This window comes from Sus scrofa, chromosome 13 (genome assembly GCF_000003025.6).
Source record: "Sus scrofa isolate TJ Tabasco breed Duroc chromosome 13, Sscrofa11.1, whole genome shotgun sequence".
In the NCBI taxonomy this organism is placed as follows: domain Eukaryota; kingdom Metazoa; phylum Chordata; class Mammalia; order Artiodactyla; family Suidae; genus Sus; species Sus scrofa.
This window is the reverse complement of record NC_010455.5, coordinates 172015390-172041092: the sequence shown is the minus strand read 5'-3', so window position 1 is coordinate 172041092 and position 25703 is coordinate 172015390.

Here is a 25703-nt window from a genome sequence, read left to right as displayed (position 1 = left end):
AGTCAGAGGCTTTTTTGGATAAATCTAATGTTTGGATCCACTCAGAGTCAGTTCCTATTCAATACTTTTCTCCTGAGTGTTTGCCATGCTTTTTATTTCTTTGCACATCTTATGTTTTGCTGAAAATTGGACATTTCATATATTATTGTATAGCAACTCTAGATTTTGTTACCACTCTCCCTCGAGGGTAGTTGCTTTTGAGTTTTAAATGTTTTATTTTTATTTTATTAATTTATGTATGTATTTATTTATCTATTTCACTAACTTGCCTAGACTTAATTTGTGGAATTGTCTTCCTGAATTGTATGGGTGGTGATAGTATTTGTTTTTTCTTTTTATATATTTTTATCCTAAATTCCTTTGTATATCTGCCTTGTCTGCATAGCTTAGTGCATGACTCAGTATTGGAAAAACAATATATCCTTAAACAACTTGAATCTCTAAAGCTTCCAACCTCTGCCAGTAAATCTGTGTGTGAGTTAGAAACCATATTAGAGCTGAGGCCATTTTCAAATCTTGTTCACAATTTACTTTCCCTTGGACCCTCATGCTGTCCCTTTAATATGGACATAGCTTCTCACTCAGCCAGAGAGGTATGAAAAGGAATATAGTCTTCTTTGTCTCTCTAACTTCAAACACTGTCCACTAATTTTCTGGCTAGATTATTCACTGACCCAACAGAGATGCTCTTCCCAGAGCAGCTGAGTCATAGGATTTCCTCACTGTTTCCTATGGAGTTTGCTACATTTATAGGTCTTAGAGTCCAGCCTGGGTAATCGCTTTCTGCTCCAAATTGAGGCTGACCCTGGGCAATGAAGCTGGGTTTTTCCCCCCTTTTCCAGCCCAGATACAGTAATATTACAAAATCAAGCTTGCCAGGGCAGAGGAAAGAGAAGAAAAGAAAGAAGGCTACAGACTCCAACTACTCTTTACTATCTTTTAATAGTTTTTCATGAATAAACATTTATTATAGTTTTTCCGTATTCGATTTCCCGAGATGGGAAACTATGGGATGAGGAGGCAGGCGTTCCAGTTTTTAACTTTTATTCTCGTATTTATGGGACACAATTTGCGCAACTCTTCCAAAAGTTATTTGATGTCTCTGATGTTACTTTAAATTATATCATTAGAATTTAAAAAATTACTTTATGTGGATGCTATTTAGGAATGGCATTGACTTTAAAATACTAAGTAAAGTTATCAAATTTTCTTTTTAATTATAACATGTCTTCTAATACTTCTTCCAGGTTTTCCGGATTGTGCAAATGAGAAATCATTTGACCATAAATAATGATAAATTTATTACATTCTTCCAGTCTTACGGTTTTTTTTCAATGCCTTTTTTTGCCTTTGTGTCCTTTAAGAACTCAAGTATGGTTTTGCATTGAAATGAGAACAAATACCTTTGCTCATTCCTGTTCTTAGGAGGGAAGAATTAAATAGATTTTATCACATTAAGAATGCCCATTTGTCTTCCTAGGGTACATATACCTTATTTAGGTCTTCAAATTTTGAGTTATAAAATTTATAACACTATATTACTTATAATATATATGTGCATATATTTTATATATAAAATATCTGTGGTTATGTTACATCTTTTATAAAACATTGTTATAGCATTTGTTGAGAAATATGGTTTCTCATTTTTCTATGGCCATACAGATTTATTTGATAGACTTTATGGAAAATAATATTGTGTTCTTCAGATAAGTCCAACTTGTTTATGAAGTGTTGAACATCTTATATTGTGCTGCATTTTAATCTTTATTATTTTTTAAATTTCATATTTTGTATTTATGATAGAGACTGTCTTATAACCATCCATCCATGCTGTGCTCTTTTTGGAATTTTTGTATCAATATTATACTAGTCTCATAAAACAGTTGAGAAATGTTAATATATGGAAAATTATTATAAACATGAATATTTTCTCTCCTATAGGAAAGTATAAATACAATCAACAATATCATCTGGGCTTGAAGACATGGAAACAACGTAAATGTCCATCGAGAGATAAATGGATTAAAAAGATCTGTTACATATGTACAATGAAATGCTACTCAGCCAATAAAAAGAACAAAATAATGTTATTCAGAGCAACATCAATACAGCTGGAGATTCTCAGTAAGTGCAATATGTTGGAAAGTGAAAGACAAATACTTTATTCCATCACTTATATGTAGAAGCTAAAATATGACACAAATGAACATGAAAAAGAAACAGACTCACAGATATACAGAACGGACTTGTGGTTGCCAAGAAAGAGGAGGGAGGGAGAGGGATGGATGTAGATGCAAACTATTATATTAAGAATGCATAAAAAACAAGGTCCTACTGTATAGCAAAGGGAACGATATCCAATATCCTGGGATAGACCATGATGGAAAATATACATATATATATATATATATCTCACTTTGCTGTAGATCAGAAATTGGTATACCATTGTAAATCAACTATACTTTAAAAGAAAATTATTATTATTTTTTAATCTGGGCTTAGAGGGCCTTTGTGGGAAACGTTTCAATTGAAGTGTTTTATTTTTTGTTTTTTGTTTTTCTATATTGTGTATAGGATTATAGAGTTTCTATTAATTCCTGTGTCAGCTTGGCAAGTTGTATTTTTTCATTAATGTTTGTTTTTTTCATCTAAGATTATTTGGTCAACTTGTTCACAATATCTCCATTAGCTGTTCAACATTTAACACACAGTAGATATTTTTTAAATGTCTATTTTTACCCAGAAAGGTATTGATATGTATTAATATAAAGGTTTTAAAAAGTACTTTATTTGTTCCAGATATAATAACAGTTTCCTTAAAAAAATGGATGAAAACCAAAAATGCATTAAAAGATTCTTGCTACTTTGAAATTAACTCATATTTGTAACTACTATATTAGTTAAAAATTTTATTCTATAAAATTATAAATGTGTTAATTTGTAACATAATTGAGACATTCTTGCTACTGCCACCTTAAATCAGGCTTATATGAAAAAAATTCCTAAAATATATGCTATTATTTATATTCATAATAATCAGAGACTAGCTTTAATAACATTTTTTACACAGTGATATTTTATCTAATTTCAATTTCCCACCTGTTATTGGGACATTGATACTCTATAAGGACATTTTAATTAATTATAATATTTCCATATTACTTAAAATTAGCATTTATTTATAAATAGTTTATAAAGAAATTTAAAAATTTTTTGCAATTTCATTACTGATAAGTCACTAAAATATTTCTAAATAATAATATGATTATATGGATTTGTAAAGTAATTCAAGAGTATGAGATATTTTTTCACATCCATTATCTTTTTTTCAGCCAACATGAGCCTTCTGATCCTACTATTCCTCAGGTTGTTTCATAACAGGAAACTGAGCAGACTTATTTTTATGGAACAGAGGAAAGAAAAAAAAAGGCTGTTAAAGAATTAGTGGTAAGAAGTGAAAGAAAACTATATAATGAAAATGAGAAATAATATTGATAATACTTCTCAAAGAGTAAACATAGGTCTACTTTAATCAAAATTTTCTCTCTTGACTGTTAAAATGCAGATTTCTGGGCTCATATATATTAAATCAGACTCTCTAAGAGGAGAGCATAAGAATTCATTACTATTTCAGCTAAAATCCCATTGATTTTGACACAGAAAATTTAATAACTCATTTTATAGCCCTGTACTGGAGCCCCATGAACCTACATTACACACAAACATTCAGTCATTTTAATGAGGTTATTCTTTCAGCAAAACCTTTCCTAATACCCTCCATTGCAGTCAAGAAGAATGACAGAATCTGAATCTTAATTTTGGAGAAGAAAAAGTAATTTCAGAAACTGGCCTTCACAAAGTGATAAGGCTGGTGTTGATAGAATGCTACATGTGATGTCAGGTGAGGTTACTTTGTCACTAAAAAGATAGACATTCAAATTTGAAAGATTTGCATTAATAGAACGTGAGTTCACAAATAGTTTTAATCTTCTGCTTATCTTTGGCCTAATGAGAAAAGTTAATTTTTTAATAATACTCTGATAAAATAGGTTCTCTTTTCCTAGGATGCCAGAATGTTTTGTTTTGTACAAAAATTACTGTATTTCAGAAGTAAAAAGGAATCTGTTCTTGGTGAAACAAACATAAGCTATTAGGAGTTCTGGATCAAAAGAACCAGGTTTTTTAAAATCATGCAAACGGAGATTGAGAACATAGATTTAACATGAGACAGGGAGCTAGAGAAGGTTATTTACATAAAGGAACTGAAATACATGCTTTATCATCCCATCTTTCACTGTACAACTTGATAAGAGCCATGGATAAGATTAGAACCTATATGATTTTTCTATAACTGTGTGATAAATTACCTCAAAACTTATTGGTTTAAGAGAAACATCTGATAGCTTCTCAGCGTCAGGAATTTACCTGGTTAAGCTAGGTGATCCTGGCCCTAGGTTTCTTATGCCAATGTATTAGGACTCTCCAGGGGGACATGACCAATATGAGATAACTAAATAAATAATAATACTTATTATAGGAACTAGGTCCTGTGGTTATGGACACTAACAAGTCCCATAACCTACCATCTACAAGGTGGAGAACTAGGAAAGCTAGTGATACAAGAGTCCAAAGGCTGATAATTGGAGTGGGGGCTTTGAAGGAGAGGGCTGGAACTGATGGTGTAAGTCCTGAACTGCGCTCAAAAGCCCCAAATCCAGGAACACCAATGTCTGAGGGCAGGATAATTGTATTTCTCAGCTCCAACAGAGATAGAGTGAATTCATCCCTCTACTATCTTTTTGTTTTACTTGGACATTCAACAGACTGGATGACACCACCTGCCTTGTTGAGGGTCATCTGCTTCACTCAGTTCATCAATCTGAATGCTAATATCTTCTAGAAACATTCTCACAGACACACCCAGAAATAATGTTTTACCAGCAATTTGGGCATTCCTTAGCCGAGTCAAGTGAATACATAAACCTAAACAGCACATGTGACAAAAGTCACATGTTGTACAGAGTTCAGTAATTCCAAGGCATAACTGGGGTGAAACAATCCATTTCAGTGTGGCTCACACACATGAAATTCCAGCCAACAGGCATCACTTAAGAAAAAAATGATTCTAAGCCACTAACCCTGAGGTGTTCAAGAAGAAGAAATAAAAAACTGGCAGAAAAACAAAAACAAACAAACAAACAAACAACAAAAAAAAAAAACCCTGGTAAAATCAATGAGCACAACTTATGAGTACTAATAAAAATATAATCTTATTTTTATTTTCCATCAACCCTTTAAAATTTATCCCTTAGGGAATTGTATTAATGCTCCTGTGACTAAAAACCTGGTCAGTTCCTATGACTTTTCAGATAACCTATAAATAATAGATGATTTTACATTAATCTTAAATGGCAAACATGCTCTTTTCTCTTCCTCAATGGTCAGCGCAGTTGCTTACTGAGGCATATGGGCAGGGAAAGACAGATGTAGACAGAAAGACCCTTCTATCTATCTTATCCCCTTCTCTGATTGTTAGCTGTTGTTAATCATCCACCTGCTGTTGGAGCACAGTAAGGACGAATGGTATGAAAGAAGAGATGTTTTTCCTGAACCAGCCTTGTTGCAAGATGGGGAGTTAAATCTGACTTTGTCTCAAAAATGGTATGATCTCTCCAAAGGCGTCCCCTCAACACCCCCATGAAAGACTCTGGTATGGGACTTAAAATAGCTAGGAGTAGCTCATAGTCTTGTGTGGTCCAAATCTATTCACATAAAAAAGCTCACACATTCTTTAGCCAATTAGCTTATAATATGAATATAGTTATTTCTTTAATGGAAAAACAAGTTATCTTTCTGCCCTTCAACATTCTGGATGAAACTCAGACTCCAGAGTGCATTTCTGAAGTGTAATGAGTAGTTCTCTTGAAGAAACTCTTGCTGGATTTGAGGGAAAGAGAAGAAAACGATCCCTACCCTTTGGAGATTAATCTTGCTTGGACTGTCAACATGCTAAAGACACTCTCCAACCAAAGTCTCCACAGAGCCTCCTCTCTCTTTTCCCATTCTGCACTCTTTTACAGAATTGCTCTGTTATGGTATACATGGATCAAAGGTTATGAAATTCTGCATTCAAGTCTAATCATATACTATCTATTTAATTTTGATGCCCAATATCATTATGTCTATGAAAACAACTTTATCTGAACATATTTGACTTGGCTGGAGATAGCCATGGTTTTAATCTCATAATGTGGGAGATTACAAAATATCTAAAAAGTACCCCTCTGTTTTTTTATATTAAAATAATCTAGATTTCAAAGATGGGCTGTATTTGAGTATAAGACAGTGATGTCTAGTTGATGTTTTTACTTCTGTTCTGGTTCTTTCTCTTCTGACTTTTTATTATTTTGTTTTTTCTTCTAATAATGCCTTCCTAAGAAAATGAGTGATTCAAAGTTTAGCTGTCTTATTGTGACAGATATGCCGAAAAGGTTGAATTCAAGAAAATGGGACACAGGCATTGTATTTTTGATGTATTATAAATATAGGTATCAACACACTAGAAGGGCTCAGCATTAGATGTTCAATGTATTTAAGGTTATTTTCCTTTAGAACTTTACTTGGATAATTCCACCATCTTCCTCATGTTTTTGCCTGAATCTCATTTTCTAAATGAATGCTGCTCATAATAGTCAATTTAATACAGCATATTTCCCCATACCTTTCCCTTATTGTATTCCAAAATTTCATACATGGCTCTAGAATTTTTTACAATATTTGTCACCTTCTTACATACTATGCAGTTTACTTATTTGCTATACTGTTTATGATCTGAATTGAGAGGCTAAAAAATACAGACAGGCAATGACAAGACCATATATAAAAATAGAACTCTGACTTAAAACCTGCAACAACATGCCTAGGAAATCAACCCCCATATTTACCATAAAAGTCCAGGAAGCCAGACTGCTGTACATCATATTTGTAGGAAGTCAGAATTCTATCTCTAATAACTGCTATCTCCAGAAAGCCAAACAATGGCTATACAATGGCCCCAAATGGTCAAGAGTTGATTAGTAACTGACAGTGTCCCTAATTTTTGTCCCTTTTTTCCAACTTAGAACCAACTAAAGATTGCCAAATAAAAATCCCTAACTAATTACATAGGGTGTTCCAACTCTAATTATCTCTCTATAGCTTCTCTATTTCAACAGCCTCAAATCAGGGCATATGTGAAACATTCCTTTTCCTCCACTATAATATTTTCCCACTCTTTTGCTTGCCTGTGAGTTTCTGTTAAAGCACAAGTGACAGTGGTAGACTTCCTTGCTATAAGCAAGCCTTTAATTGTTCTCATTTGGTTGATCCGCATTTATTTTTATAGTATTATCACCCTAAATCTCTGTGCTTTCTAATTATGATGATTAATTTTACATGTCAACTTGACTGGTACACAATGCCTGCATATTTGGTCAATTATTATTTGGGATGTGTGTGTGAGGGTGTTTTGGGGATGAGATTAAAATTTAAATTGGTAGACCTTAGGTAAAGCAGATTACCCTCCACAGTGTGGGTGGGTCTCATCCAATTAGTTGAAGATTTTAATAGAACAAAAACTGATGTCCCTCAAGCAAGAAGATTTTCTGTCAGTAGAAGGCTTTCAGACTTGAACTCCAACACTGACTCTTCCAAGGGTTTCCAGGGCTAGCCTACTCTGCTGATTTTGGAATGGCTAGCCTCTAAAAGCATGTGAGGCAATCGCTTAAGATAAATCTCTTTATATATGTATATGTATATACACATCGTATTGATTCTGTTTCTCTGGAGAACCTTGATTAATACAGTGAAACAACTACACTACAACTAGCACTTTGGAATGTAAACTTTAGGAAGGAAGGTTTTGGATCAGTTGCTTATGTATCTCATGGGCCAAAAATTATGCCTGGTACATAATAGTAGACATGTAGAATTATTAAATAAATGAGCAACAATCTTCCAAGAATATACAATTTGGTGCATGAAGTTTGTATCTATCAGGAGTTTTGAATGATGAAAAAGACAGATACAGAAACAGAGAGAGAGTCAGAGAGAGACAGACAAGCACGCACACAGAAAAAAAGAGTGATTATATCAGATTAACCAAGAGCTTATGAGTCTAAGAAATAATCGAGTAGAAGCTACTGAATTTTGCCTAGGCTTACCACTGCTCTGTTAAACTAGAAACAAAATAGAAAGGAAACCAACATCATACCTCTTATTAATGGAATTTCATGAACACATTTCATCTCAATTTATATTTCATGGCATGCAAGTTGCTAAGTGCAGTTTCAAGCCTACTCTATCCTCCCATAAATTATACAGTAAATCATCACTTGGTAATGGGCACTTTATTTTTCATGCTGATTTCCTTAAGTGCTCTACTCTGAGGTCTCTCAGTCATGGCCATATGCTTTTCTTTCTTTTCACAAATTTGAATATAGAGCCATACTTATAGTTCCAAGATTTTTTTTTACCTTTTTTTTATGAAAATTGGGTTATTCAAAATTGTTCTTTCAGATCAAGAACAGAGTGAAAATCTTTCACAGAAAACCAACATGTAGCAAACTCTTTTTTTTTCCTTTTATCACTTCTGCTAAGATTCATTTGAAAAGATTTTCCTGAAAAAGATGAAAGTATGACAACTTTTGAATCAGAATGCCTTAAGAAGTAGAAACACAGCGCAAGAAAATGTGTTTCAGTGTTTAAGGACTTTGACACATTAAAATGCCTGTTATTTTATTTGTTTGTTTTGCTTTGCTGTTTTTACTCTCTTGCTCTTTTGTTTGGGTGTAGGGATAATTGGAGCCACATATGGGATGGAAGATGAATTATGTTTCACAAATACATGTAATTTAATTCAAATTTCAATGAATTGATAAACCATTCTTTTCCCTCATCTTCCTCGGAAATATTCACCACAATAGTTCATTTGCATTGGGACAACCAAACCTCTAGGCGACCTTGTGCTGCTGTCAGGGCAAATGTTCTTCCATGCTGCTAATTCCATGTACTATTCTCTGGCCTGTTCCCAGCTGTTCAGTTTCTCTTGCCTCAAACTTTTAGTTTTCATTTTTCAAAGTTTCCAAACATTTTTTCAAATAGGTTTTGAAGAGTAAGTGTTTTCCACTTTAAATTTTGGACCTAATCCTCCAATATCACATCTGGTTATATTTGCTAGTTATGACAGGTTGTTATGATTTGAGCTGTGTAAGATAAGATGGAGGAATTAGTATACCTAATTTTCCTTGGATATCTATAAAATACGATTTCTTCCTTTATTTTCCTTTTATTTCTAACATTAAGTAGAAAATTAAAATCATCCTTATGAGTAATTTATAAGAATTTACAAATAAGTCATCTTCTGTAGTCTTAGAGATCAAGTTATAAGAATGATTTTTAAGCAACCAGAGGAGACCAGAAAAAAAATCAACTTAATTAGAAAAGGTCACACTCCCACAAGGGACTTTTTCATGTACCCGAATAGAGGCTTGAGCAAATATATGTAAGAGTTGCTAATCAACAGGTTTTTAGCATTATGGCAAAACATTTTAAAATTAAATGGAAATGTGTTTTCAATAAATTTTAATGCATATTACTGTCAAAAAATGAAGTTTAGTAATGGTGTCATCATTTTCAAGCACATAGATTTTTAATGTTTACAAATAAACTAATTTTATTTATTGGGAAAGATATTATTCTATAATAATTTATTTGCAGTTTTCAGGAATAAAAAGGACCTTTACTAAAGCATATTTTGCAATTAATTCTTCAGACTTCAAATAAGTCTTCCTTTGATTTTATGGAAATATTTCCAAAACATAATGTTTATATGATACAGTGTTTTTTGCCTCCTTAATTAAAATATTTGTATATCCTATATCCTTTTTCCTAGCTGAATCTTTGTATCATGTTGAACATTATTTTGTGAAGAACTAATGCCATCTAGAAATAATAAAATACCTTGAACTGTTTGGCTATAATCCTAATTAAGCTTTTTTTTTTTTTTATTCAATGTTAGACTATTACTAGCAAATCTCTATAATATCCTCTTGCCCCATCAATACCTTTGAAAGTCCAGATTTTCTTGACCCACCAGATCACCACAAAGGTTTTTAAAACTCATATTCATGTATGCCATAATCAAAATATATCATTAGTAAGAGTGGAGTGGGCTACGTAATTGTTAATACTTTTTCTAAAGTCATGTAGTGAATTGGCTTATTTAGCCATATTCAGGAATGATTATTCTAATTGCTACCTTCTCTTTGGATGTGGGCTGGGACTTAGGATAAGTTCATGTCATATATATTTCTCTTTACTAACCTGAAATGAGATCATTAGTAGGATTTCTTCTGATGTCTTTCTTCTGAAAACACATTGTAATTTTATCCCCCCTAATTTATCCTGTTTCCCAGAAGTGTTACTGCGAGTTGAATGGAGAAAGGGAAAGAAAACAAACATTCCTTTTTTAGTTCTCTAATTATATTAGACAGTAGCTTCAATATCCTCTTGCCTTAAAGCTGTGAGATGCTGTTACCTGCTGTTACCTGTATCTTGTGATAATTCTCTGTATTGTTGCCCAACTATTTCTGTTGGGAGCATCACTTTGACTCCTCTTTGCTGGTAGATATTACCAGTAATCCTTTGATAAATGTTATCAATCTTCATGATCATTCTTACCAGGACCTCCACCAGGGAGGCTATAAACATGAAGTCAGAATATGTAATATTTCATGGACTTAGTATAGCACCAGATAGTTACCCATTCTTTTCCAAGAGATACAAGCACCATGGTCTGGTTATTGTCTTGAGTTCCGTGCTTTTCTATTTGAAAGATGCACTTTCCTGTTATAAGAGTTATAAGGCTAAACAATTCAATGTCTCTAAATTAGTTTGAAGTTTATGTAGGTTAGAGGCTGGACTTTAGGAAAATTATCATGTGTCTCAAAGTCCTTACCCTATTATAGAGTATTAAAGCTACAAAGTTAGTTGGTTAGAAGTCTTACTTTAAGACATAGTAAAATACTATAAACAATTAGTGTAGTAGAGTTAATTCCTTTGACCACTGTGCCTACTGTAAAAGTTGTATATATTTTTAAACTTATATGCTATTATGCATTTTATAAATCTATATCCATGAGATTGTGAATTCTCTGATGAAATGTACATTGTATATGTCTTTGTAACTCAGAATCTTGCCACGTAGTAGCTCTCTGATCAATCTTACTTTATTTCTCTTCCTTCAACAGACACTGATTTCTAATAAATACCCGGCAAGACAAACTGTCACAGAGAACCTAATAAGTGACGGAAAACTAAAAACAGTTCTCAGATAATTTTTTTTTTTTTCCTGTGAGTTAGGAGACAAAGTCTTCTAGAGAAGGAGATGTGAGAGTGGTTTTAAATGCTGAACTAGCTGTTAGAAACAAATGGGGTTAAGAAGAGTTTAAAAACAGAAGACTTGCTGGGCTGGCTTGATAACCAAATTAGGGTTATAGATCAAGACAACTGTGGACATTAACTTCTTTAAAAATATCTTCTCAGCTATTTTGGAAACATACAGGCATGTCTTTCCTTCTGTCTTATACCCGTTCTCTTTTCTACAATCTTTTTCTTATACGTATCCTTCTAAATTAAATGTTCATCTGGATATGTCCTGATTCACTTCACACATCTTCCTTAATAGGCTCATTTATATCTATACATTACTTACCCTCCATTTTCTGATGAATCCCCAAAATCTTTTTGCATCCCATGTCTCCTTCTTAAACATATGACCATATAACTAATAGTCTATTAGTAATCTCTGACTTGGAAATCTCATAGGTGTCCCAAAGCCAGCATTCACGAAATTTAACTTTTTTTTTTGTTTGTTTGTTTTTGTCTTTTTAGGGTCACACCCATGGCATATGGAAGTTCCCAGGCTAGGGGTTGAATCGGAGCTGCCACTGCCAGGCTATGCCATAGCCACAGCAATGCGGGATTTGAGCTAAGTCTGTGATCTACACCACAGCTCATGGCAATGCTGGATCCTTAACCCACTGAGCAAGACCAGGGATTGAACCCACATCCTCATGTATCCTAGTTGGGTTCATTACTGCTGAGCCACAACAGTAACTCCAAATTTAACTCTTTGTTATTTCTTTTGTCTTATTTTGAAAATTTCCCCTTTCATCCTTAATATTGTATTCCACAACTAGTTATCTTAATTTTGAAATTAAGATAACTCTAATTTCCTCTTTTCTTAATTATTAAATATCAAATCTATAGCCTAAATAATACTTGAATCCATCTAATTTACCCTTCTATATGGCCTCCAATATGCCTGGCCTGTATTATTTCAATATCCTGCAGATTGGTCTTTGTAACTTGAGTTGCTTTTCTCTCTATTTTTTTTTTGAGTTAAAATCTATAATTGTATTAGATATTCATTAATCTGTTGGACTGAGAGTCAGATGTGAGTAAAAAAAAATACTCAAACATAGATCCCAAAAGGCAAGTAATCATGGAATAACATGCCACACCAGCCATGGCCAGACATATGCTCTGCCCTCCTTTCAGTTAACATTACCTAGATGACCTATAAACCTAACTCAAAGTTTATTGTGTAGGGTGCCCTGGCCTTCTCATGAATGTTGGAAATATATTTTTCCTCAGGATGCTAAGGAAAAGAAAAAAAAAAAAAAACTTTTAAAAGCTGTCATTTGAGATGCTGGCTTCTTTGTACCTATGCCATACTTCAGTATATAATAAATAAGTAATTACAAAATGTTCAAGTATGAAAAGATTTCTTCTTGCCACCAAAAGCACTGCTTTCTAAAGGAAATTGGTTTCTCAGTCGAGCCATGTTAAGCCATTTAAAATTTACAATTATTACAAGGACAATGGGAAAGCATTGAGGCATTTGAGGCAGAAGAGGCATTCAGATGTCCTTTCAGAAACCAGATTGGATTCAACACTAGCCAAATCCCACAGACTGTAGCTCTAGAAAGACAGGTACCTGGTATCCTTGGGATGTCAAACAGAAAGTCACAGGGTAGTTCCTAAGGGACTATAATTTGCAGACAGATAACTCCACACTGCACAGCTCATATCATATCTGAGCAGCTGTTATAACAACTGAGAAACCAACTCTTTGTGGCCTTCATGATAACAAATTTCTTAAGTGCTTGAGTCTGGGTCAATGATTTAGACTGGTTTTAATTGGATGTACTAGCCGATCTATACTGGCCTTGGCTGGGATGACTGCATATGGTAGGCTGAAAAATAGCACCCCTGCCAAAAAAAAAAAAAAAAAAAAAAAAAAAAAAATCAGATCTTAACCCCTGACATTTGTAAATCACTGTATTAAGAAGTAGAGTTTTTGCAGATATGATTAAATTAATCCTTGATATTACTGAGAATATTTAAATGAGATTATCCTGGATTATCTGAGTGGGCCTATAATGTAATTTTATAGGTCCTTCTAAAAAAAAAGGCAGAGACCTAGGAACTGGAGGGCAGAGCCTTGAACCCAGATTCTGGAAGCTCTGACTCAGAAGTTTATTCTAAGACCTTGAAACCTAACAGGATTGGCCATGACGGTAAATTTAAATTTCTTGGGATTGGTAATCTCCTTTGCCCTGTCATTTCCTCCCTTTCGGAATAGGAATGACTATAACTGATATCCTATGCCTGAGCACTTTGTATTGTGGAACATCTAACTTGTTTTCCAGTTTCACATGTTCACAGATGGAGAAAGATAAATCATATCTCACACATAATTTATTTAAATGATATAGATCATGAGATTTGAAACTTTTGATCTGAAGATATTTTGGTGAGATGTTGAAATTGACTTGACACTATAATTAATAAAGACTTTTGGGAATGTTGGGATGTGGTAAATGTATTTTGCATGTGTCATGAATGTAAATCTCTTAGACAAGAAGAAAGGCTGTGGTAGAGTTAAAAACTGCCAAAAGAAGTTCCTGTTTTGGCTCAGCATGTTAACAACCTGACATAGTGTCCATGAGAATGTGGGTTCTATCCCTGGCCTCACTCAGTGGCTTAAGGATCTGGCACTGCCTGCCGCAAGCCGGAGCACAGATTGCAGATGTGGCTTGTATCCAGTGTTGCTGTGGCTGTGGTGTAGGCCGGCAGCTGCAGCTCTGATTCAACCACTAGCCTGGAAACTTCCATATGCCATAGGTGCAGCCCTAAAAACAAAACAAAACAAAACTATGCTAAAAGATACCTGATACTAACCCCCAGAGTTTATAAATATTGCCTTATTTGGAAAATGCATCTTCACAGATATGATTAATTTAAGAATTTTGAGTTGAGAAGATTATCTTGGATTATCTGACTGGACCCCAAGGGAAATCACAAGTTTCCTTATAAAAGAGAGGTGGGGGAGATTATCAGAGAACATAGAGAAGACAAAACAATGTAATCATGGAGGTGGAGAGGAGAGTGATGCAGCCACAAATTAAGGAACACTGTCAGCCACCAGAAACTGGAAGAAGCTGGAATAATCCTCATTTACAGCCCTTGGAGGATGTGCGACCCTGCCAACTCCTTGATTTTGGCCTGGTGACACTGATTTCAGACTTTTGGCTACCACAGTCTAAGAGAATAAGTCTCTGATGTTTTAAACCAACCAGGAAACTAATACATGGGGATGAACAATCTCTTCTACATATTTCTCCCATCTTCTTGAATTCTGTCACTGTGTTCTTTCTCATGGCAATTCCAGATTGAAAAAAAAAAAAAAAATTCCAGAAGGCAAATAAGAATGGGAAACAGAGCCACAGCAGTGACAATACCAGAACTTTAACCTGCTGAGCTACAAGAGAAATCCCAAAGTTGAAAAATTTTAACTACCATTTAAAAAGTGAGGTACACCATTCTTCACTGTTGGTGGGAATATAAATTGGTACAACCACTATGGAAAACAGTATGGAGGTACCTTAGAAAACTATACATAGAACTATCTTATGATGCAGCAATCCCACTCTTCGTCATATATCCAGACAAAACTTTCCTTGAAAAAGACACATGCACCCGTATGTTCATTGCAGCACTATTCACGATAGCCAAGACATGGAAACAACCCAAATGTCCATAGACAGATGAATGGATTAAGAAGATGTGGTATATATACACAATAGAATACTATTCAGTCATAAAAAGAACAAAATAATGTCATTCACAGAAACATGGATGGAACTAAAGACTCTCATCCTGAGTGAAGTAAGTCAGAAAGAGAAAGACAAATACCATAGAATATCACTTATATCTGGAATATAATATATGGCACAAATGAACCTTTCCACAGAAAGGAAAATCATGAACTTGGAGAATAGACTTGTGGTTGCCAAGGGGGAGGGGGAGGGAGTAAGATGAACTGGGAATTTGGGGTTAAAGATGTAAACTATTGCCTTTGAAATGGATAAGCAATGAGATCCTTCTGTATAGGACTGGGAAATATATCTAGTCATTTATGGTAGAGCATGATAATGTGAGAAAAAATAATGTACATATGTATGTGTGACTGGGTCACCTGGCTATACAGTAGAAAATTGACAGAACACTATAAACAGTTATAATAGAAAAAAATAAAAATCATTAAAAAAATGAGGCAGCAGTAATTGCCATGCAACTATATTTAAACAAGCTGGATGCAATTATTACTTAATATTAAACTTTTAAGTTTATATTTTCTATCATTCTCCTATTTATTTTCCTTAGAAAATTTGAGAAATAGGTTGAAAACATTATAAAGTTGTTTTTGCTCCCATATATACATTTAAATATTTACCTATTTTGAATGAATGGTTTCAGTTACCTGAACCTCCTGTTAAAAATGATTAATATGTTGTGACTGATTTTATTGTTTCCAACTCTTTCAGTAACTCTGAAACGGTGAGTATAAAGTGAGCATTACTCTGCCCTTTTGCATTTGGTTTTATACAAAGTGAACAGAAAGACTTTTAAGAGTGACCTTAACATTACCCAGAAATTCAGGTGGAATAATTGAATGCTAGAAAAAGTAAATAAGCTTTCAAATACATGCACACACACATCCCTTCCTTTTTCTTTTAATTATTTCTTATTGATATTACTTTTTATATTTCTCTGATCTTGATTTTATAATGGTATTTTTAAATTGTAATGATAAATATAATTAATGCTAACAATATTTATTTTTTATATTTGTTTCTAATTTGACAAATATTTATGTAAAAGAAAAAGAGTAGTAGCTAATTTTGGCTTAAAAAATATTTCAGACACATTGCCCATTAGGTCCCCCCAAACAGCTGTGCCACTACACCTCCATCCAAAACCACTTGTCAAGTTCTGGGCCTTAGCACCGCACAGGATGCCAACTCTGCTGGCCTGTGCCAGACTGTGGGGAAGTTGCCTGATGCTGGCTCAGATCCAGTAGGAAATGTTTTTAAAAACTCAAAAATCAGTATATTTTTATTTTAGGAAGAAAACTACACAATCCTTTCTTATTTTTTTCTCTAATATCTCTTTGGAATTAATATGAACAGCAGAAAATAAGAATCACAAAATGAGTGTCCTTTCTGAAATCATAATTGCCATTTTGAAGCTTCCAGACCACAAAAATCTCATAATCTCTGGAAAACTGGATCTCATCCACTCAAACATAATTATTTATCAAACTTTTCTGGCAAAAAACTACAGTGCATAGTAGCTTAATTCTCACAAATGCAAGCAACACAGACATTCTAGGTTATTGAACAATTATTAGCTGAGTAGCAATCACTGAATTCAGTCAGTCAGGCTAGTGGTCTATATAGATGCAGTTTAGATGAGAACAGTATCAAGTGTCAGAATAAAGAGGCTTAATAAATTAAACCGCATTGTATATTAGGTCTTTTGATTTCCTCAAGAAATTTAAGGATATCACAATGGAAGTCAAAATTTCAACAAAGATACTGTGGATGCCTTATAAAATGTGTCTTGTCTTGACTTAACTATAAGAAATTTTTATTTGCAGTCATTAACAGCCATGTCATAATAAATTTCTTAGGAAAAGGAACAAAATATAAAAATAGAACAAGCATTCATCACAAAAATGGTATTATCTGTAGCTTGATCTTATCACAAAGAAAAAAATAAAGTAGAATATATTAATTGAAATGGTGATACTTCAAAAGTTTAAAAAGTTAAGCATGGAGAGAAGAGAAAAATCAATATAATTCTTATTCTATAAGCATGAAATATCTGAGTTGAAAAACAGAAAGTATTACATTCCTCACATTGTGCCATGTTGTCTACTAATGTTTTATGATGATAAAAGAAAGAGATTATTCCATAAAATAATGCATCCCCTCCTCTGCCCTCAGTGGAGGCTTAAATACTGAATTTTCTCTGTACTGAAGTGTTCATAGCCATTTTCAAGCAGACTATGTAAAATTATTTTTAAATATTTCTGTTAATAAAAACTGTATAATAGTGATTATCTAAGAAGTTAATATAAACGTAGTGTTGTATTTTGTGGTTCAGAGTAAATATTGACTAAATGGCAATTATTATTTTTTAAATTATCATTAAAATCAATTAAAATGAATGTTTTATTTCACTAGCTAAACTGGTTGCAGTGAGATATTAACTTTTGATAGTGAACACAGATAACAGTGTTAAATTTAGTCCAGGTCATTTTAACCATCTAAAGCATCATAGATAAAGTAGGAACTTGGAAGTTTTTATATATCTTAAATGAAAATTTTAAATTTTATTTATACATATTCCCACTTTGGTTTCCCTTTTACTAGTGTTTGTTTTATAATAATCAGTGACATGATGATTTGCAATAAGTAAAATTACATCATTAGGTGGACATTATAGATTGCAACTTTTGTGTCTATATTTTTAATAATTAGGTTTATGTTTTCCAGCAACCTTTTGGAAATTCAGATGACAGATTTAATATTGATTTGGAGGATAGTAATGAGATCCATAAGTTGAACATTTTTCTTGGTAAATATTAAGAAAAGACAATAGAGAAAAATATCATATGTCAATAACGGTAATAGATTTATGAATACAAAGTATATATAATGTACTCATGCTCACATTAATTTCTTTGCAAATAAACTCTATTTATTTTGTATATCTTCCTAGATACATTTAAAAAGTATTTAATTAAAGAAAAAATGAGCATTATAGCACAGAGAACTCTACCTAATATTCTGTGATAATCCGTGTGGGAAAAGAATCAGAAAACGAATGGGTGTGTGTACAAGTATTACTGAATCACTTTGTTATACAGAAATTTTTTCACAACATGGTAAATCAACTATATTTTAATAAAACTTTAAAAATGAAACAACAACAAAAAAGAAAATCATATTGGAAAGAAAAAAAAAAGAAAAAGAAAAACTGACCATTCTGAAATATTGCAGCATCCCCTTCTAAAGTATCAGGGCAAAATTAAGAATAAGCAACTTATACAATGCATGCTTAGGTAAATAAAAGGAAATTATTACTATTAAATTAATCTTTAAGCAGGTATTTTATGACCTCAGATACTTTTTTTTTCAACAACAATGTTCAAGACAAGAGTCCATATTTCACATCCCCCTTAGATGTCTCCAAGGTGCCAGTAGATTCTAACAATTATCAATACGAGCTAGATTTATCACACATTAAAGATTTTGCTAAATTTAGGGTTGGCTAGGAGCCTATGTATTTATTATTTTGTAACCTAGTAACATGATCAAAATTAAATGCTAACTAAGGAGAAAATGCAAGAGATAATAAATAATAGGCAGAATAAGAGAAGCATGCAGGGAATCCCTCTAAAATAATTTTATGATATTGTATCTCTAGGGACTCTTCAAATTCTCAGTAGCCCTAAAGGAGGGATTCCTCCAAACTTTTACTTTAGTTCTCCCTCCTTCAGCTTGAAATGCAGAGTTGAATTATAATGTGTGAAGGCACTTACCTATGAATATTCTGAATTGGAAGATAAAGAGAGAAACAGAAATTTTAATCCCCTCATCTTTAGGAAGAAATAAAGAGTTGTTTAAAAGCAGCTGGCATGAGAAAACTCCAGTCACCTTCTGAGAAAGAAAGATAACTGTCCTGAGTATTTGATGTGTGACTGATACAGGGAGGAGAGGCAAAAGCAAAACTGGAGGGATTTTCTATGCAACAGAACATCTGCTATCATTCTTACAAATGAAAGTATTTGGGGACATGGGATGGTTTAGTATTTATTCAAATGACTTAATACCAAGTAGAAAAATCACCAAAAGATGGACTGCTGGGCAATCTAGAGTGATATTGACAAAAATAACTTTGCATGTTTATTTGTTGGTTTGTTTTTGGTTTTTTTTTTTGGTAATTACAAAAGGGCAGTTTCATTATAGTCACAAAGAGGATGTTCTGTTGCATAGAAATAATGCAACATTAAGATAAAATCACTAAGAACACACAAACAATATAGATGATAGAACTCCACCTATGTGAAATTATATACTATTTCCATAGTAATTTATGGAGCAATAATAAGTGCTTTAAAATACAGTATCCTAACTATAGAAATATCCCTGTAATGTTTGTGGAATAAAATAATGCTTCCAAGGCTTAACATCTTAAAATGATTAAACTCTCTTCCTTCTAAATAACAATTATATGATCCAACTATACAAGCACTTATTCAAACTTAGTTATAGAAATTGAAAAAAATGTATATTTAATGATTATATAAACTGGTACAATTACTTAACATATTTCATAGTATTCAAATATAGTTTTCATAATGCTCAGGTATTTTAGGCTACACAGCCACATATTTTTTACTACAGTCTTTAAAAAGATAGTTCTCCTGTCATGTTAGATCACAGTATTTCTTTTTAAATATTTGCTAGCCTTAACACACATTATCAAATTAGAACACAAGACTCAAATTGTTAAATTATATCTGTTGATATTTGATAGATTATGAAATGGTTTCACTGTCATGCATATAATATATTGGCATGCAAATATTTAACGTTAAAGTCTTTTTAAAAAATACCTGTTGGAGTTCCCACTGTGGCACAGTGAGTTGAGAACCCTACTACAGTGTCTAGGAGTCACTCTGGAGGGATGGGTTCAATCCCTCACCAGCCACAATTGGTTAAAAGGATCTAACACTGCCACAACTATGGTGTATGTCTCAGCTGTGCCTTGGATTCAATCTCTGGGCCAGGAACATCCATATGCAGTGAGTATGGCCATAAAAAAATATTTTGTTCCCCCACCCTTTCTTCTGTTGCAACATGAGTATCTAGACAAAGTTCTCAATGCTATTCAGCAGGATCTCCTTGTAAATCTATTCTAAATTGTGTCTGATAAGCCCAAGCTCCCTCCCCCTCCCATCAGGCAGCCACAAGAATATAATTGTAATGTATACATATAAGGATAACCGGACCCCCTTGCTGTACAGTGGGAAATTTAAAAAAAAAAAAAAATTAACGACCATCAAAAAAAAAAAAAAATGTATGAGTAACAAGAAAATCTGTAGGGCCTGATCTAAGTTTCATCCAGAGGCTGGAAAAGCACCAGCCCTTTGAAGTGTGTCTGAATGGCCTGTGTGGGGAAATAATAAACTTTTCTGATTATCATAAAAAAAAAATTTTGTTGGTTACTTAGCTCCTGTATCATTATGGTGGAAAGCAATATTTCTTGCTTTCTTTCCTCTTAGGCATATGGGATGATTACATTTCTCTGCTCCCTTGATGTGTAAGGTAGCAACATGACTTACTTTCGTCAAAGGAAAATGCCAATGAAAACTGACTCACTTCCTGGAAGAAATACAAAAGAATTAATAGGCAATTCTCTATGCTCTCTTCTTTGTCATGTTGATTGTGGAAATGGAGAATTCTGTATAGTGGAGACTCCATCAGTATGGATTGCTGAGTTGTCTTATAGAGGAGAGTTGCCCTAGAAGGACACTTATATTCACAGCTAACTTGAGGAGTGAGATGTAAATACTAATTATTAAATTACAGAAATGGAGGTGGGTTGTCAGCATTTTGTAACCTACCTTATCCTGAGTCACAGAATTTTCTCTTTCCAATTCTCACAACCAGGTGACATGATTCCTAACCCACATCCCTTTTAACTGCACATGTTTAATTTTTTTCTATTTCTAAAGAGAAGGGATATAAAGGGCACACATTTAAAATCTGTCAGAAACATTCAGCTGCATTTATTGCTTTGGGAAACACCATTTAAGTAACAAGCTTCCTGCTAATTTATTTATTCAAAACAGTAATAAGATAGGTTCTTGTTCTACAGTAGCATGTGTCCCAAGAGAAGACAAACAAAAATACAAATGGATTGGTTCAACACAGTGTGACCATTAATTAAATGGAAGTACAAACAAAAAGAGTGAAAGCTGACAGAAAGAAACCACATCCCTGCTGAGGGAGTTGAGGAAAACTTTGCAAAGAGGAATAAATTTGGTGACTGAACACAAAATCTGAGCCTATACTAGACAAAGAGAATATGCAGAGGCCTCAATTTGTGAGCTCAGGACAAGTTTGTGGTTAAGCATTGCTAAATAAATACAATGGAGGTATTGGGATAAATCAGATTGACAGCTAGACCAAACCATATCACAATGACTCATGTGTGAAGCTCTTTATATGTTTATAAATGAGAAACTCTGGAGAAATATTGGATTTAAAAAAAAATACATAAAACTCTGTTTTTTAAGTTTAGTATTGATTGGAATAAAGTGAACTAAGTCAAGGAGAACATTATGAATCCAATTGAAAACAAAAGGAGAGCAATGAAAATGTAGAAAAAAGAATGCACAGAATAATATTTTAAATGGAAGAAAACCTGGATGACAAGATTTGGAAACTCAAAAACATGGATTAACCTAAGATATCTCGATTTCAAGTGGAAAAACATATGGAACCATTGACTAAGAGGGAATTTAAGAAAAACTGGGTTGAGAAATGGAAATACATAGTGATGAACTCCGTCTGGGACACACTAACTTTGTATCTATGTTCCATTGAGTAAAGCCATCTACCAAGAGCACAAAATAAAGTCTCAGATTCATTACACTTTGCTAACAAACTGGTCAGTGAAAATATATAGATTTAATTGAAAAAAGTGAGGACTAAATAGTGGGGGATAAAGGAGACAGATAGGAATAACTTTCTGAAATTTCACACATATATTTTTCTCTGTGTTTGAATCCCTGGCTTGTAACCTTAGTTTCCTTGTGAAACTATTTCCTTGTTTTACTATTCACTAGGGCCTAAACTTTGTGAAATCAAGGACTTTGTTTATATTTTATAGTCTACAGAAGTTATGATAATGTTGTAATAATGGTTATAGTTAGGAATCTCAATAAATTACGGATTAGAATTTAGACCTTAGTGGGCTTATCTACATGTGTAGGCAACAGGAGAATTTATGGTATCAGGATTTGCTAGCATAAGAATTTAACTTAGAGAACCACTGGATACACTTAGCTCCCCAGCTATGGAATTTATAACAAAGAGATTTAGTTAGTTATGTGATTAGGATTATGTAGGAGGTAGGCATATCTGAATATATTAACTGGAAGTGTCTGGCCACTGTCCTGCACTGTTCTGGTATGTCATTTTATCTTTGAAAAGTTAAGAAAATATGAAAGTAGTATTCCTTGTTGGAAAGAAATTTCTGACCCTGTAACAGCTTGGTTTAATATCACTTTTGGCCTCACAAATAAGAGAAAAAATTTGTTTGGTTCCTTCCATGATGATAAGGTCAAAAGAACTTAAAAGATCAATGTCCATGGTCAAGCTTCTGAACCTTTACAGAATCTGTGACATCTCACTCAGCAGGGTACCCAAGAAGGTCTGTGTGCAATAAAATCATATTTATTCAATGAGACACAAGTCTATTCACATTGTCAAATGATATATGGACATAGCATAGTTCTGATAGTAACTGAGTTCTGTCTCTGCACACAAGTCCTGATAAAATATTTATTCCTCAAATTTACTGTTTAGGTTTCTCTATTGAAATTCCATTTTCACTTTATACCACAATACAGATTGACTTCTGTAATGCTAATTGCCATTCTGGAATACTTACTCAATCTTTTAGACTTTCCCTGCTTGCCTTCCATTAGCCTGGTCATGCAGACATATGAGTATTTGATTTCATTTGGAGTTTTCCCTTAAGGTATAATTCCAGGTCTATTTTTTATACTTTTAAGTCATTTTTTTAGTCCCATAACCCTGTTTGGAAGCATGCTCTCCTGCCCTGCCTCTAAAGCCTTGACCCTATTCCAAAATCAGACCCTTGAGTATGTAGTCATACTTGTTTTAGTTCATCTGCCAAATGCCATAAAACACTGTGCTTTACATTCAAGCAGATCTGGCATATGATTCCCTAATGTTTATTAATTCAAGAGGTTTGTTCCAAGTGAAGAGTCAAACATTTTGTGAAAGATCAAAATCTTTAGAAAACTAGGCAACTAATTGGCTTATGTCTGTTTCAGCATGTTTACTGAGAGATCTTCTTACCTATTTACAGAATAATAGCACCACAGATCCAATGACATTAAACTGGCAAGTGTTTGTTTTGATTTGTAGACCAAGAAGTCTGTAGTGTAGCGATTATCATGATATTAAAATGACATTTGTGATCAAAAGAAAGGACAATTAGAAACATGACTTGCATAATTTACTATGACATGGGATGGCATTTTTCATAAATATTCCAAATCACAGCATGCTTACCATTTCCAACTCAAGACCTAAAACATACATGGTTAATTTGGATTGGTTTTTATTGGCTCCCTCCAATTTGGCTTCAAGCACTTCTAATTTACTTCTAATTGTATTTATGTTTAAGCAGTTTGTCAGTTGCATGTTTACTAGGAATTTATATTCCTTTGGAAAATAGCATGGTTCAGGCTCTATCTCATATAACTACTTTTTTTTAAGGTATTATACTGTCTATACTTGCTTTCCACTCCATGATTATTCTTAAAATATTACAAAACTGGTGTGAACTATAAATGGTTTACACTTATGCTTGTAAAATGTTCATGTATTTTCTTATTTTTCATGTTACCTGATTGAAGATACAGTTCTAGAGGCTTTGGGCAATATTCTAAAATGAAACTTTCTAGAATACTTGTGGAGTTCTTTGAGAATACACAGGAATCTTTAGGAACCACGGAAGATAAAATGTTTATTGAACATCAATATATTAGTGTCATTATAAGCTTCCTACCTGTTCAATAAGTCTCCAATAAGAATAGAATTTTAACAAAGTTGACAATAACCACTAACAAAAAAATAATAGAAAATAGAAAATATTTTAATAGAAAAATAATAGAAAATAGAAAATAGTAACAATGCATATTACATACAATTTCCTAATTCAGAGTAGTGCCTTATATAACATATTTGATATATGTCATTTAGTCTCCTCAGTTCATCTATAAAAATTGGTCAAATTATTCCTCGGATAATTTCTTTCTGATTATGGGCTGAATTATGGTTCCTCAAAATTCATGTCTAGTCCCTAACTCTCAGTCCTTCAGGGTGAGGCTGTGTTTGGAAATAAGTCATTTAAAGGGTGAACTAAGAGTTGTTCCCACTGTGGCTCAGAAGAAACAAATCTAACTAGTATCCATGAGGAACCAGGTTCGATCCCTGGCCTCACTCAGTGGGTTAAGGATCTGGTATTGCTATGGCTGTGGTGTAGGCCAGTGGCTATAGTTCCAATTCAACCCCTGTTCTGGGATCCTCCATATGCCATGGGTGCAGACCTAAACAGACAAAAAGAAAAAGCAAAACAAAAAGAGTGAACTAGGACAAAATGAGCTGTTAGAGTGAGTCCTAATCCAATATGACCAGTGTCTTTCAGAAGAGATTAGTAGGGAGAGAGAGAGAGAAAGAGAGAGAAGCCAGACAGCAAGATACACATATGCAGAGAGAGAAATGTGTGAATGCATTGCAAGAGGCGAACACCTGGAAGCCAAGGAGAGAAGACTTGGAAGAAATCATACCTGCTGACACTTGGGTCTTGTAGTTCTAGTCTTTAGAACTGTGAGAAAATAAATTTATGTATTTAAGTCCCCCGGCTTTTGGTGTTTTGTTATGGCAACCCTAGCAAACTAATATGCTTCTTGGCCCCTAGAAATATATAATCAAATATCCTTTGAACTATATATTGATTTGGGAATAGAAAATGACGTGGTGAAGATTCACTAAGTAGCATAATTAAAACGACCTACAGAAAGAGAAACTAAACCATATTTAACATATCATTGCAGCATATACGTCTCCTTAATTTTGTACATTGGTCCTATAGAAAATAAAGACTGTGGAACTAAAAGATGTTTTATCTTCCAGAATATGAGAGTATTTAGTGGATATTTCATGAAACATAAGTTGAATACAACTCTTACGTCTCATATAATAAATGATTGTTTGGCACTCTGATTCTAAATAATTTGGTGATTCTCCCATCATTGAAAGTTATCTCCATTGTGTAACATTACCACTTTAAATGTTGTCTCTGATATGTTTATGCAAAAATGTATAAGAAACTTTTAGTAATGATTATCTTTATTTGATTACTAAATATGTACAGATGGAATAGTAGAATATAATTCAAAGAACATCGAATGTGTCAGT